A 12856-nucleotide genomic window follows, 5' to 3' on the forward strand; every position below is an offset into this window, starting at 1 on the left:
TGCCCTAACAAGACCAGGTCCTGACAGTTCTTACCTGCCTCTCTAGGGTTGAAATATCTTCTCAAACTTCTGAATTTGAAACACATGTGTTGAACTGGTTGTGTCTTTTTGTGTTTCCTTCAGGTTAACTTTTGATTCACTGGATAAAAACCTCTAAGTGGACTTTTCAGTTCAGGTTTGGTTCGACTCTCTGTATGAAATCACTTACTAAGGTGTCAGGTCAATGCCACCAGTGGGATTATTCTTTATTTCCAGGACTGCAGTTTGAATAATCTCTCCCAATTCAGACTGGCAATAGAGCTGTAGCCAGAAGCCAAGTTTCCTTTTCTTCAAAAGCACCTGTTTAGTAATATTTCATAAATAAAGGATTGGTTTGAATTAAACAAAGCAAGTTCTTGCTGGCATTTGGAAGAATAGTTAGAAAAATTGAAAACAAGTCCTGATAATTAAGTCATCGAGAACTAAACAGGATGATGCCACTTTTTAAATTCGATTTTTTATTTTTGTAATGAACATAGAACAATAGAACAACTGATAAACTTTTACAATAACATAATAATATTCCAATCACAATTTACTGCACTAGTAGGACCAACCAGTTCAGAAGATACAGTTTAGATTATGGTACATAAAAGAGAAAACTCAAAGAAAAACTTACACCAATAAACTACTTGGTATCTAACATCTGGCCATTATACTATTGACTACAGAATTAAAATCATAGCAAATCAATTGGAGAAGATTGAGTCAAAATTATGTTGTGGTTCACCACGTATTCCAAATCCAGAAACCATTTCTCAATAAATTTAGAATGATAATTTTGTGACTCTTCTTGTAATCTTGTCTGATATTTTTTCCATAATGTATTGTTCTCAGATATTGTTTCCCCACAATGAGATAGTGGGGATATTTTTTCTTCTTTCCATTTAACAGCGATAATGACATTGGCAACTACTTACAGGGTTGCAATCAAGCCTTTCCTCATTTATATTATTGTAGGATCTGTCTCATAATTTAATAACAGCAGTTCGAGTTTTAGAAGAAGACCACAGTCTGTAATAGATTGTATTTGAGTTAAAACATCTGGCCAAAATGTATAGATAAAAGTACAGTTCCACCAACAGTGAAAGTATGTCCCTATTTCACCACAATTTTTCCAATATGTTGGTGGGTTTATAGGATTTATGTGATTCAATTTTGGGGGAGTTAAGTACCATCTTGTTAATAATTTAAATGATTGTAAATTAATAATAATTGAATTTGATGTAAAAATAAATGACTTCCAAATTGTGGACCAATGGGCTTCAGTAAATACAAGATTGTATTTGTTTTATTTTAAAGATCTCTCAGCCAATTTTTTTGGTAATGTTGATTTTTTAAATCATATGTATTGATTAAGATCCTATATAGTTTAGAAATTAAGCTTTTTAAAATTCCGTTGTTTCTTTTTAATGTAAATTTGAACTCTGTATGAAGCCTACTTATAGCTTGCATAATCGATGAGTGTTCTAACAAGTGTTTAAGTTGAAGGTATTGAAATCATTGAATCATGCTATTTAGTTTTGTCTCCAATTCAGATTTTTCTAATATGCCACAATTTTTATAGTTATCTAATATACAAGTTAATTTTGCTAATCTCCAATCATTATAGATATTATGTTCTTCCCGCAGATCAAAACAATCCTGATCCAAAAAAGATGACAAAGGAGAAGTTTCTGAGGCCAATCTAAATGGTTGTTTATCCCAAATTATCAAAGAATTACTAAAAAACGTATTATTTTGGATACTGGGTGATCTATACACCAGTTTATTCTAGATAGTGTCTTGGATTGTTTTAGGATGCATAAAAGTTTGCTCTATCTTTATCCAATGTGCTGTCCAATCCTTATGTAACATATGAATTATGTCAGCTAGACAAGTCATGTCATAGTAGAGCTTTAGATCACATAGAGCTGAGTAGTAGGCTTATGCATTATATTAAACTTAACTCGTGGTTTTTATATGCCCAAATAATTGGAAAGAGAAAAGATTTTACTAAATTCAACCTATCTATCCACATGGGATTTAACTGATTCCATTGTTTTTGTTGAGCAGTTGTTTCTTGATGTAGTTTAGTATAATTATGTTTTATAAGATTGGTCAACTCCAAATTTGGATACCTAAATAATGCCATGAAGATGTAATCCATATAAAGGGGAAATTATTATTTATAAACGACATATCATTTGGGGTTAAATGTAAAGGGAACAGTTCTGATTTGCTTTGATTAATTTTTAAACCCAATATTCACATTTAACATACTTTATAATGTAAAACTGCAGGCTGTGGAAGGTCAGTAGTTCAGCAGTCCAAGACCCGGGTGCCGCAAGACGGGGTGAGCTCCTGTCTCTAGTTTCAGCTCCTGCCAACCTAGCAGTTCGAAAGCAAGAAATTGCAAGTAGATAAATAGGTACCACTTCGGTGGGAAGGTAACAGCGTTCCGTGCACCTTGGTGTTTAGTCATGCTGGCCACATGACCACGGAAACGTCTTCGGACAGCGCTGGCTCTTCGGCTTTGAAACAGAGATGAGCACCGCAACCCTAGAGTCGGATTCGACTGGCTTTCGAGCAAGGGAACCTTTACCTTTACCTTTATAATGTCTGTAATAATGTTTTTGAATCAGAGATATATAATACCAAATCATCTGTGAATAAACTTAGGCCGAGTTCAGACTGGCAGTTTGCCCCGAGATAGGCATGTGGATTAAAGGGGCTGTTCACACAGGCACATCTGTCAGGCATTCCCCAGCCGTACTCAGCCCGTCTTGTAGCACTTGCCTCCCGAGTTTAAAAAATACCAGGTGAAAGTGGTAGCAAACCCTGGAGAGCGCAGTCATCCCACACCAACAAAGTATGAATGCTGAAATCTCCGGATTACCAAAAAGAAAGCCACGCCTTACAGCTATGCCTCCGCCAGGGGCGGGCCAACAGTGAGAACACTCCTTTGTGCCTCCTCCCCGGTATACTCCCACATCAGCCGGGAAAACCCAGAACAGTTTGTGCCAGATCTTTTTGCCACGACTCCCTCGCGCTTCAAACTGCCAGTCTGTCCTTGGCCTTAAACTCCCAGTCACCTATTAATATGCACTTCATATGTACATTATGCCAAATTATGGAGGCCAAAGGTTCTATGGATAACACAAAGAGATGAGACAGGGGGATACCCTGTCATGTACCTCAGGTAAGCGTAAAAGATTCTGACCAGAAATCATTTACTTTCACTTGTGTTGATGGTGCAGAATAGATCGTGTGAATTGCTTGAAGAAAGTTTTCTCCAAATCCCATATGGGATAACAAAGTTTTAAGTATACTGTCTCTAGGCTGTCAAATGCTTTTTCAATGTCAAGGGCCAGTAAAACAGTTTTAAGGTGATTTATTTTACAAAAATTAATAATACAGTTTTACAGGCATTATCAGTCAAACTTCCTTTGGGCATAAATCCTGCCTGATCCTGATGAATTTAATTTGTAATTATTTGGTTCAATCTGTTTGCTAATACTGAAGAAAATATTTGGGCATCATGATTCATGAATGCTATAGACGGGTTAGAAGATGAGGAGGTTAAATCTGTGTCCTTTTCTTGAGATTATGATTATGGTGGCTTGAGACCATGTTTGGGGCATTAAATATTGGTTTAAAACAAAGTTACAAGTGTTTGTTTATTATCTTTAGCAATTTTCTTAACATTTCTAGAGTATAAAATTTTTTGTATTGAATCAAAGCTAGGATTCTTAGTCTGGTATAGTTTGAACTATCTTTGACAATTTAGAATACTAATACCACATTCTCCACAGCTGTCAATCATATATGCCCACTGAGAAAGAATGAATTTCTTTATTGACTTGCCCTCCACAAAGACTACTATGATCTCATAACACTTGGCAAACAGAAAGGGAACAGGGGACATGAAAGTTGACTTACAGTGGGTTTTATTTGCAGGCAGTGGCTCTTTTTAAAAGACTGAGAAAAAGTCTGTTTCTAAGAGAGTGAATGATGAAAATTTTAACCTTAGAAAGCTGCTGAGACTCCTTTGTGTGTCCTTCTACTACTGGCAGAAAGAGAAAGCAGCAGCCACCACTTCCTGGAAGATAATTAAGTGGGAGCCTGGTTCATGATACGATATGCATAAATCAAGGCACAGGTCAGTCTGAGACGCTGCAGTGTGCATGTCTGGATTCTAAAGACTGGTACATCCTGGATGCCACAGCAGACAATCATTATGAAGCCCATTCAGCAGTTCAGGGGCTGTTCTGCATCTTGAATGTCTATGGTAAAGACACTGAGGAGAGTAGTGAAAGGGAGAAGAAAAGAATTTGAATCAATCAGCAGCCATTTAAAAGAAATAGGTAATAAGAAAGAGGAAATATGTAGGTGCTTGATCACTTTGATCTTCTCAGTGAAGTCCAAGCAAAAAATTGATCCCGAAACATCTAAGCCCAGGGAAGCTCTCTGGCTGGAAGCCTATAGTCTGGTGCCCTATAAGCTCTCTCTATGTTCCATGTGTCCATAAGAATGACACCTAGTATCTGATGGAAGTAGAGAAGGACAAGTGTGGGCAATGCCTAGTGGAAGTCCAGAAGTTAAAGGGTGATAGACATAATTTCCACGAGGCACTGCCCTGCAGCCTTGGCTTGTATTTTTGCAGCATACTGCCCACTGGGAAATGCTCACACTTTGGTGCAAAGGCAAGATGTGTCGCAAACCATTTCTGGAGTTTGCATCAGCAATTCAATGATATGGGGAAATGGCCTTGGAATAGATGAAACCGAAGGCACATCCCACCACTCAGCCACCTCTGTTTTTATAAGGTTGTTTTTGCAGTGTTAAGAAGCTGGTAGAAAGAATAAAAAAGAGAAAGTATCTGAGCAGACAAGCTGGTTCCTGGAAAAGACAGGTGCTAATAGTGCTTGGAAGTTGACATTGTGCTACTTTCTTCCACTTTTCACTTGAGTTTTGCTAAGTGGACTTTTTTCTTTAAAACATTGCATTGTATTCCACTGGCCTTTTGTTCAAAAAAAAGATATCCCATTAAGTCACTGAATTACTATTGAAGGACCATCTTTTCAAACAGCTATTACCAGCGAGTAACTGGTACTAGATTACAGTCTCATCATTTAAGAAGAAAATACATTTATTTTCCTTTTGTTAACATAGCACATAGAACTACACTACACATAAAAAGATAATAGGGTTCTGGTCCGGGCTGGTTTTAGGAATGCTAATCCTGTGCTTCTGGGGAAATTGCTTAGATTATAAAAAGATGTCTTCAAATTAATCTGGATGATTTCATTTCCCCTCTTTCAGGAGACAAGGATCTATTTCCACTTTCTGCATATTAGGGAATCAACTGCCTTCCAAGAGCAGGTGGAAGTGATGCAGTCAAGAGGTGCTGCCATTCCCTGGGCTGGAATACTTCGCTCACTGCCTCAAGGGGCCCATGGACAAGGGTCAGGGGCAGGGGATGAGGCAGCGGTGCCTTAAAGAGTCTCCTCTTATGCCCCTCCCCCATGTTGTGTGTGCACCTGCCTGGGCATGGCAACATCCCCCCAGTTCCTTTCCGTGGGCCAACACCCTCCCCCTTTGCAGAGGAGAGAACTGAACTGCACTGTGCTACTTTGTGGTTGAATTTGACTGAACAAGCTTATTTTTCTTTACAAAGCTGTATTGTATTCCACTGGCTTTTGTTCAAAATAGTTGGTCCATTGGAAATTTCAGCCCTGCATATGCATCTGGGCTCTGAGTGGCCTCTCCTAATGGCTTACCCCTACCCTCTTTTTTCCTGTAACTAGCTTTTGAGATTTTATTCCAGTTTTATCTGAAGAAGTGTGTTTTGCACACGAAAGCTTACACTTTGAATCAAACTTTGTTGGTCTCAAAGGTGCCACTTGAATCAAACTTTGTTCTGCTGCTTCTGACCAACACAGCTACCCACCTGAATGAATTTTGAATAATCTTCAGTTTATTCAATGCTCTCGTTTCCAGTGCTAATTGAATGAGTTGTTCTGAAAGCTGTCTATAACAGACTATGTAACACACATTACATCTTGTACTTCACTGACCAAGGTTTGCTTTAAACAAATTCCTAAAATGATCCTAGTTAATAAGAACATGCTCATCAGTGCCTCATGTAACTAGTGTGTTTCAGTCTCTTCAGGGATTACAATTACTTCCAAACTAATCAACTACGCTGTCTTGGTTGGTTTCTTCACTTTAGTACCACCAGATCAAGTCTCTTCACTCTGATATTTCATTCATTTTAATGCAGATATAGTTTGATTTTGTTTATAACCAAAAGCTAAATTGTGGTGCCTTAGAAACTGAATTTGCCCTGTAATAATCTTCATCTTGGGAAAAAGACGCAAGCAACTAGTTTGCCTTAGGAACCTTCAACATGTGATGGAAAACCCTATTCCAGACATGTTTCAAACACTTTACTATGAATGGCCTGTTCTATTACAAACCTACCCAAATCCAAACCCATCTTGGACTGCAATCCTGTGCACACATATTGGGGAGTGAACCCTATTGAATAAAATGGGCTGTTTCTGAATAAATATGCATTTGACTGTATGAGAACGGGTCATATGAGAACTGATTCTGTTGTGTACTGCAAGCTTTGAGTGAACCCTCATTGTTTGAGAGGCCCGTTGCAGCTACATTTGGATTAGCTGCCCTTGACGAACTGGCCAATCAGGTAACATCAGCTTAAATGACGCCCATGCAAATAAGGGTTCCAAGCACCTGTTTTTCTGTTGGTGTATTTGTATTTGTGGGTGTGTTTTGGAGCTAGGGTTTGTGCATATAGTTGCGGCTCGCCATTTATTTATTTATTTATAATTTCGATTTGTATCCCTCCTAGCCACAGGACTGGCCATGTATGTTGTATGCATGTTACCGAAATAAAAAGCTATGCTGAAATCACAATAGCTTAATAGATTCATCCTAGCATGTTGACAAAATGGTGATGCTACCACAGTTTGCATTCTTTAATGTTGTGACAAGTCCCATGAGTGCTCCCAGTGAGTTAGCAGCTCCCTGCATCTGATTCAGTCTGTAGTCTGAACTGTTTGCAGGACAGTAACCCTTATGGAGCCAATGGCAGCTTCACTAGGTCAACATTGTCCTGTGAACTATGACTTACAGACCCTGGAATCTGTAGCTCTCTGACTTGCTGGGGTGGGGGGACGACCCTAATCGGGTTGTTAAAACAGCTGCTGTCAAAATTATGATTAAATATAATCAAATATTAAGAAGAGATCAGAACCTGCAGAAAGTAGCCTTCATACCAATGTTCTCTCACAACAAAGTGTTCAAACTTAAAGCATAATAAGAAACAGGGCTTCCAAGCATTTGTTTCTTCGGGTTGGGGGAGTGAGAATGTTGTTCAGCCTTCCCAGGTCTCTAGCCCAGCCAGGCTCCTCTTCCTCCACTCTTTTCCTCCCCCTCTCAGTCACTTCCACCATCAAACCAATTTAGAGGTTGCACATCACCTGAGGGTTTGAGCTCAGGTCCCTCTGCTGCTTAAAGGCACAGAAGAAAAACTGGTAGAAGAAAAAATGGTAAAATGCAGTCATAAGAACATAAGAGACGCCAATGTTGGATCAGGCCAAAGGCCCATCCAGTCCAACACTCTGTGTCACACAGTGGCCAGAAATACCAGGTGCCATCAGGTCCACCAGTGCCCAGAACTGCACACAGTATTCCAAATGAGGTCTCACCATTGATTTATATAGGGGCATTATTATATTGGCTGATCTGTTTTCAATACCCTTCCTAATAATCCCCAGCATAGCATTGGCCTTCTTTATTGCAGTCACACACTGTCTCGACATTTTCAGTGAGTTATCCACTACAACTCCAAGATCTCTCTCTTGCTCAGTCTCTGCCAGTTCAGACCCCATCAATGTGTATTTATATTTAGGATTTTTGGCTCCAATGTGCATCACCTTGCACTTGGCCACATTGAACCCCATTTGCCATGTTGACGCCCACTCGCCCATCCTTGACAGATCCCCTTGGAGTGCCTCACAATCCTCACTGGTTTTCACCACCCTGAACAACTTTGTATCATCCGCAAATTTAGCCACTTCACTGCTTACTCCCATCTCCAAATCATTAATGAACAAGTTAAAAAGCAGTGGACCAAGTACTGATCCCTGCGGTACCCCACTGCTTACCACCCTCCACTGAGAAAATTGCCCACCTACACTCACTCTCTGTTTTCTATGAACTAGCCAGTTTTTGATCCATAAAAGGACTTGTCCTTCTATCCCATGATTTTTGAGCTTACTTAGGAGCCTTTGATGAGGAACTTTATCAAAAGCTTTCTGGAAGTCAAGGTAAATAATATCTATTGGATCCCCCTTGTCCACATGTTTGTTCACCCCCTCAAAGAACACTAACAGGTTAGTGAGACAAGATCTTCCCTTACAGAAACCGTGCTGAGTCTGCCTCAATAGGTTTTGTTCATCTATGTGCCTACTAATTCTTTCCTTAATAATGGTTTCCACCAATTTACCCGGTATCGACGTCAGACTGACTGGCCTGTAATTTCCCGGATCTCCTCTGGAACCCTTTTTAAAGATGGGAGTGACATTTGCTACCTTCCAATCCTCAGGAATGGAGGCAGATTTTAAGGAAAGATTACATATCTTTGTCAGGAGATCTACAAGTTCACATTTGAGTTCTTTCAGAACTCTCGGATGTATGCCATCTGGGCCTGGTGATTTTTCAGTTTTTAAGTTGTCTATCAGTTTTAGGACCTCCTCTCTCGTCACCTCAATCTGACTCAGGTCTTTCAACACCCCTCCCGAACTCAGCGGCTCTGGAGTGGGCAAGCACCTCTCATCTTCCACAGTGAAGACGGAGGCAAAAAATGCATTTAGCTTCTCAGCCATTTCCCTATCATCCTTCAATACTCCTTTTACCCCTTGGTCGTCCAAGGGCCCCACTGCCTCCCTGGCTGGTTTCCTGTTTCTAATGTATTTGAAGAAAGTTTTATTGTTGGTCTTTACGTTTTTTGCTATATGCTCCTCATATTCCCTTTTTGCCTGCCTGACCACAGACTTGCATTTTATTTGCCATAGCCTGTGTTCCGTTTTATCAGCCTCACTGTGACTAGCTTTCCACTGCTTAAAGGAATCCTTTTTACCTTTTACAGCTTCCATTACTTTGTTTGTTAACCATGTAGGCTTTTTCTTATACCTGTTTGTGCCTTTCCTAACCTGCGGAATATATTTTATTTGAGCTTCTAGAATTGTAGTTTTAAACAGTTTCCAAGCTTCCCCAATGGTTTTGACCCTTTCTACTTTTCCCTTCAGTTTCCTCCCCACATGTCCCCTCATACCCTTTTAAAGTTAAAAGTGGTTGTGTCAGTCTTTTTGGCCAATTCCCTATTTATACAAATGTTGAACTCAACAACATTATGATCACTGTTCCCAAGCGGTGCAATCACTTTTACATCTCTCATCAGATCTTAGGACCAAATCAAGGATCGCCTCTCCCCTGGTAGGTTCCGTGACCATCTGCTCCATAGCACAGTCATTTAGAGTGTCTAGAAACTCAATCTCTTTTTCCCGACTAGAACACATACTGACCCAATCAATGTGTGGGTAGTTAAAATCACCTATTACGACACAGTGTTTTTGTCTAGCTGCTATCTTTAATTCATTCATCATTTTATAATCCTCCTATATCTTTTGATCTTTAATTCCTTTAATTCCTAACTCTATACATACTCCTATAGATGGTAATAAAGAATTGGCTGTATAATTCTTGGAGTTATGAATCATCCATAACCTTGGTTTCAATATGCAGCCCCCCTCCTCTCCTGGGTGATCTCAGGACCATGTGCTCAAACCTACTTTCTGGATTTCTTCTTCCTCCTGGGAGATTCTTCAACATGCTCAGGATTTTTATTATCTTCCATTTCCCTCTTCCCTTTCTTTCCCTTCCTGTCAACAGGAGTGTCCATTCTTCGCTTTGGCTTCCTGAAATTCTATAACTTAAGCATGACTATGCCTGAGATGGAAACCCTAGCTGTGGTCAGATGGGCAGTGTGAGCCAATGTCCTTGCAGTTCCCTTCTAGATCACTTTTACATCTCTCACCAGATCTTAGGACCAAATCAAGGATCGCCAATGTCCTTGCAGTTCCCTTCTGGATTTAAACTGCACGATCAGACAGAGACATCTGCCTCCCGTTCCCTAGTTGGTGCCACCCCATTCTGCACCACCTTCGAATTGGTGTTATCAGGCACTGGAGAAAGTCCGCTTTTTACGGATGTCTGCGCTTTCACACCACATTTCCAGCTGTCTGAACTCCCCTGTTGTGAAATCAATCTGGTTGGGAGTGTGAACCTTCTGTTCGATCTTTTCTCACACACCCTTTTGATTTCTTAGTGATGTGCACATAAGTGCTAATCACCCCTGGCATTGTCAATCACCACTTGCAAGCAGCCAAGTAGTCATTTGGGATCAAGAGCCCCCGGGGGAGTTGTTTTTGAGTGACAAATCCCCCCAACCCATTTCTTCTGTTTCTGCTTCAGAGTTGCTGTTTGAGAACATCCCATGATTGACAGAAGGGTAAAAGTACTGAACTCAATGGGGCTACTCCCATGTAAATCTCCACTCCTACCCATGTACTCTGAAGAGAGGGGAAGCAACGGAGGCTGAGAAGGGCCACAGTACTTGGTGGAGGGATTGCAGAGCTGTCAAATAGAGTGATGATTCAAATGAATGCTTCTGCACATTCATAAAAGACAACTGTTTAAAAACGATGCCACTCGACCACCCACTCTGTGGTTACTATGCAATCTGAACAGTCAGCCATAGAGTGAGCACATGGTGAGGCAGGTTCAGGGTGAGAAGTTTGATCCAAACTCTCCGTTACAAACCAAAACAGAGAAATTAGAGGTGGGTCCAGAGCGTGCCAAGCCTGTCGTCTGACCTCAACCCCTGACTGCCTATTGTCCTCCTCTGGCCAGGGTCATCTGCATTTCTATGGCACTGAATAGCTGTGTGTTTCTGAGGTGATGCATACCCACGCTAGCCAGCAAAAGCATGTTTGAACCTGTACAGAGTGCAAGCCCAGGAATTATCCTTTAGGGATGCACATTTTGGCACTAATCCTGGTGGGCAAGGCATTATGAAATATGTGGTCATGAAGTAAAGCAGGAATTAGGGCATATACAAGCATATTCCCAAACCCTTAAGAAAGGAAAGCCTTGCACAAAGGAGCCAACTTTCTCTCTCTCTCTCTTCAAAAGCCTAGGAGCTAAGCAATGTCATTTCAATGCTAGGATGCAGAAAAACATGCCCCTGTGCAATGCCTGCTTCCCTCCAAGCCCTTAAAAAGAGAGAGCCCCTGTACAATCTGCCTGGTCATCTGGTCATATTCCATTGAAAAGGAGCACAGAAGCTATATAAGGAGGACCACAGGAGACCCTATGTCTTCTCCACAGCTCCAAATACACCCAAGTGCTAGAACAATACACTCTCAGTATGCTACTATGACGCAAACAAAAGCTCAAACAGTGCAATCAGCAATGCAGAACTTGAGAAGCTATTCCCTTCTCAGCTGACTTCAGGAAAATGTGAAGCGGAATTAATTTAGAATAGGCACAGAGGATACACAGAAAGGAAATAGCCTGGGATAATAACTGATGGGATGATAAATTTAGTGGCATAGTTTGACTTATTGAAAATATTTGATGAAGGGCGAAAAAGGGGCTTCTACTGACTTTTGCACAGATCTTCCCTTGTTAATTGTGAATGGACAGGGTGACTTAATATAACTTTCCTTTCTCTATAAGCTTAGTCAGAATTAAAGTAATAGAGTCTTTTGGATAGATCTTTAGAAACAAGGAGAGAGGGCTATACCAATATTATTTGAAATGTGGGATGTTTTGAAATTATTTTCTGTATCCATGAAGGCTTCAAAAATTAAAAACCCACATTAAAAAAAACTTGCAATGACATGATTTCAGATGCATAGACAGTAGAAAGAACTGAAATTAAATCTTTATGGTAAATGGATCTTTAAATTGTTCTAGCTTAACCAGGAATGGGTTAATACCCCAACAAATGTATTGTGATTTCCTATCAAGGTGTTGCAGCTACACAAGAGTGAAATATCCGCTCTGTTAGAAGTGAGTAGGGGGAGACATACATTTTGGGTTTTTAATTTTAAATTTTTGTAATTGAAGCATATTTCCAACTTCCTTCTTTCCCAAGACTCTTAGAGTACATTCCAATAAATCTGAATTCCTTTCCATTTTCATTGGCCTTCTGTGGACAAATGTCTAAAGGTATACATAGCTTCCAGTCCTAACATATTTAATACAATCAGTACTATGATGCCTGCAGGTGAACAGATGTAATAAGTACAGGATGCCTGTACTTTTAACAGTTGAACAGAGGGCTGACAGGAGCAACTTTTCTTACAGCCCTGCAACAAGGCAAGAGGTGCCTCCTCATATTACCTGTTGGATCCAACTATTAAATGTACTAGGGTACCAGCCTCTATTGCACCTGGCTAAGGCTGCGGTCAGACTTGCCTTTAGATCTGACTCAGCTGAGAATGCCTGATGGATCTAAAAGGCACAATCAGACAGCAACATCTGGGAAAGGTCCTGCAGCCATCAGCACCCTGAGTTGCATCGCCACAGAAGTGGAGTTAAAAGACACTGGGGAAAGTCCAGTCCTAATGCTTGCCGATGGGCTATGGACGGACTTTCTCCTGTCTGATCGCTCAAGTATGCTCTTATGCCGTCAGGATGGTCTGCTCATTCTATCCTGACTTGGTGCTGTCCCCCCCCC

The sequence above is a fragment of the Gekko japonicus genome, unplaced genomic scaffold (genome assembly GCF_001447785.1).
Source record: "Gekko japonicus isolate JY-2015 unplaced genomic scaffold, Gekko_japonicus_V1.1 scaffold1, whole genome shotgun sequence".
In the NCBI taxonomy this organism is placed as follows: domain Eukaryota; kingdom Metazoa; phylum Chordata; class Lepidosauria; order Squamata; family Gekkonidae; genus Gekko; species Gekko japonicus.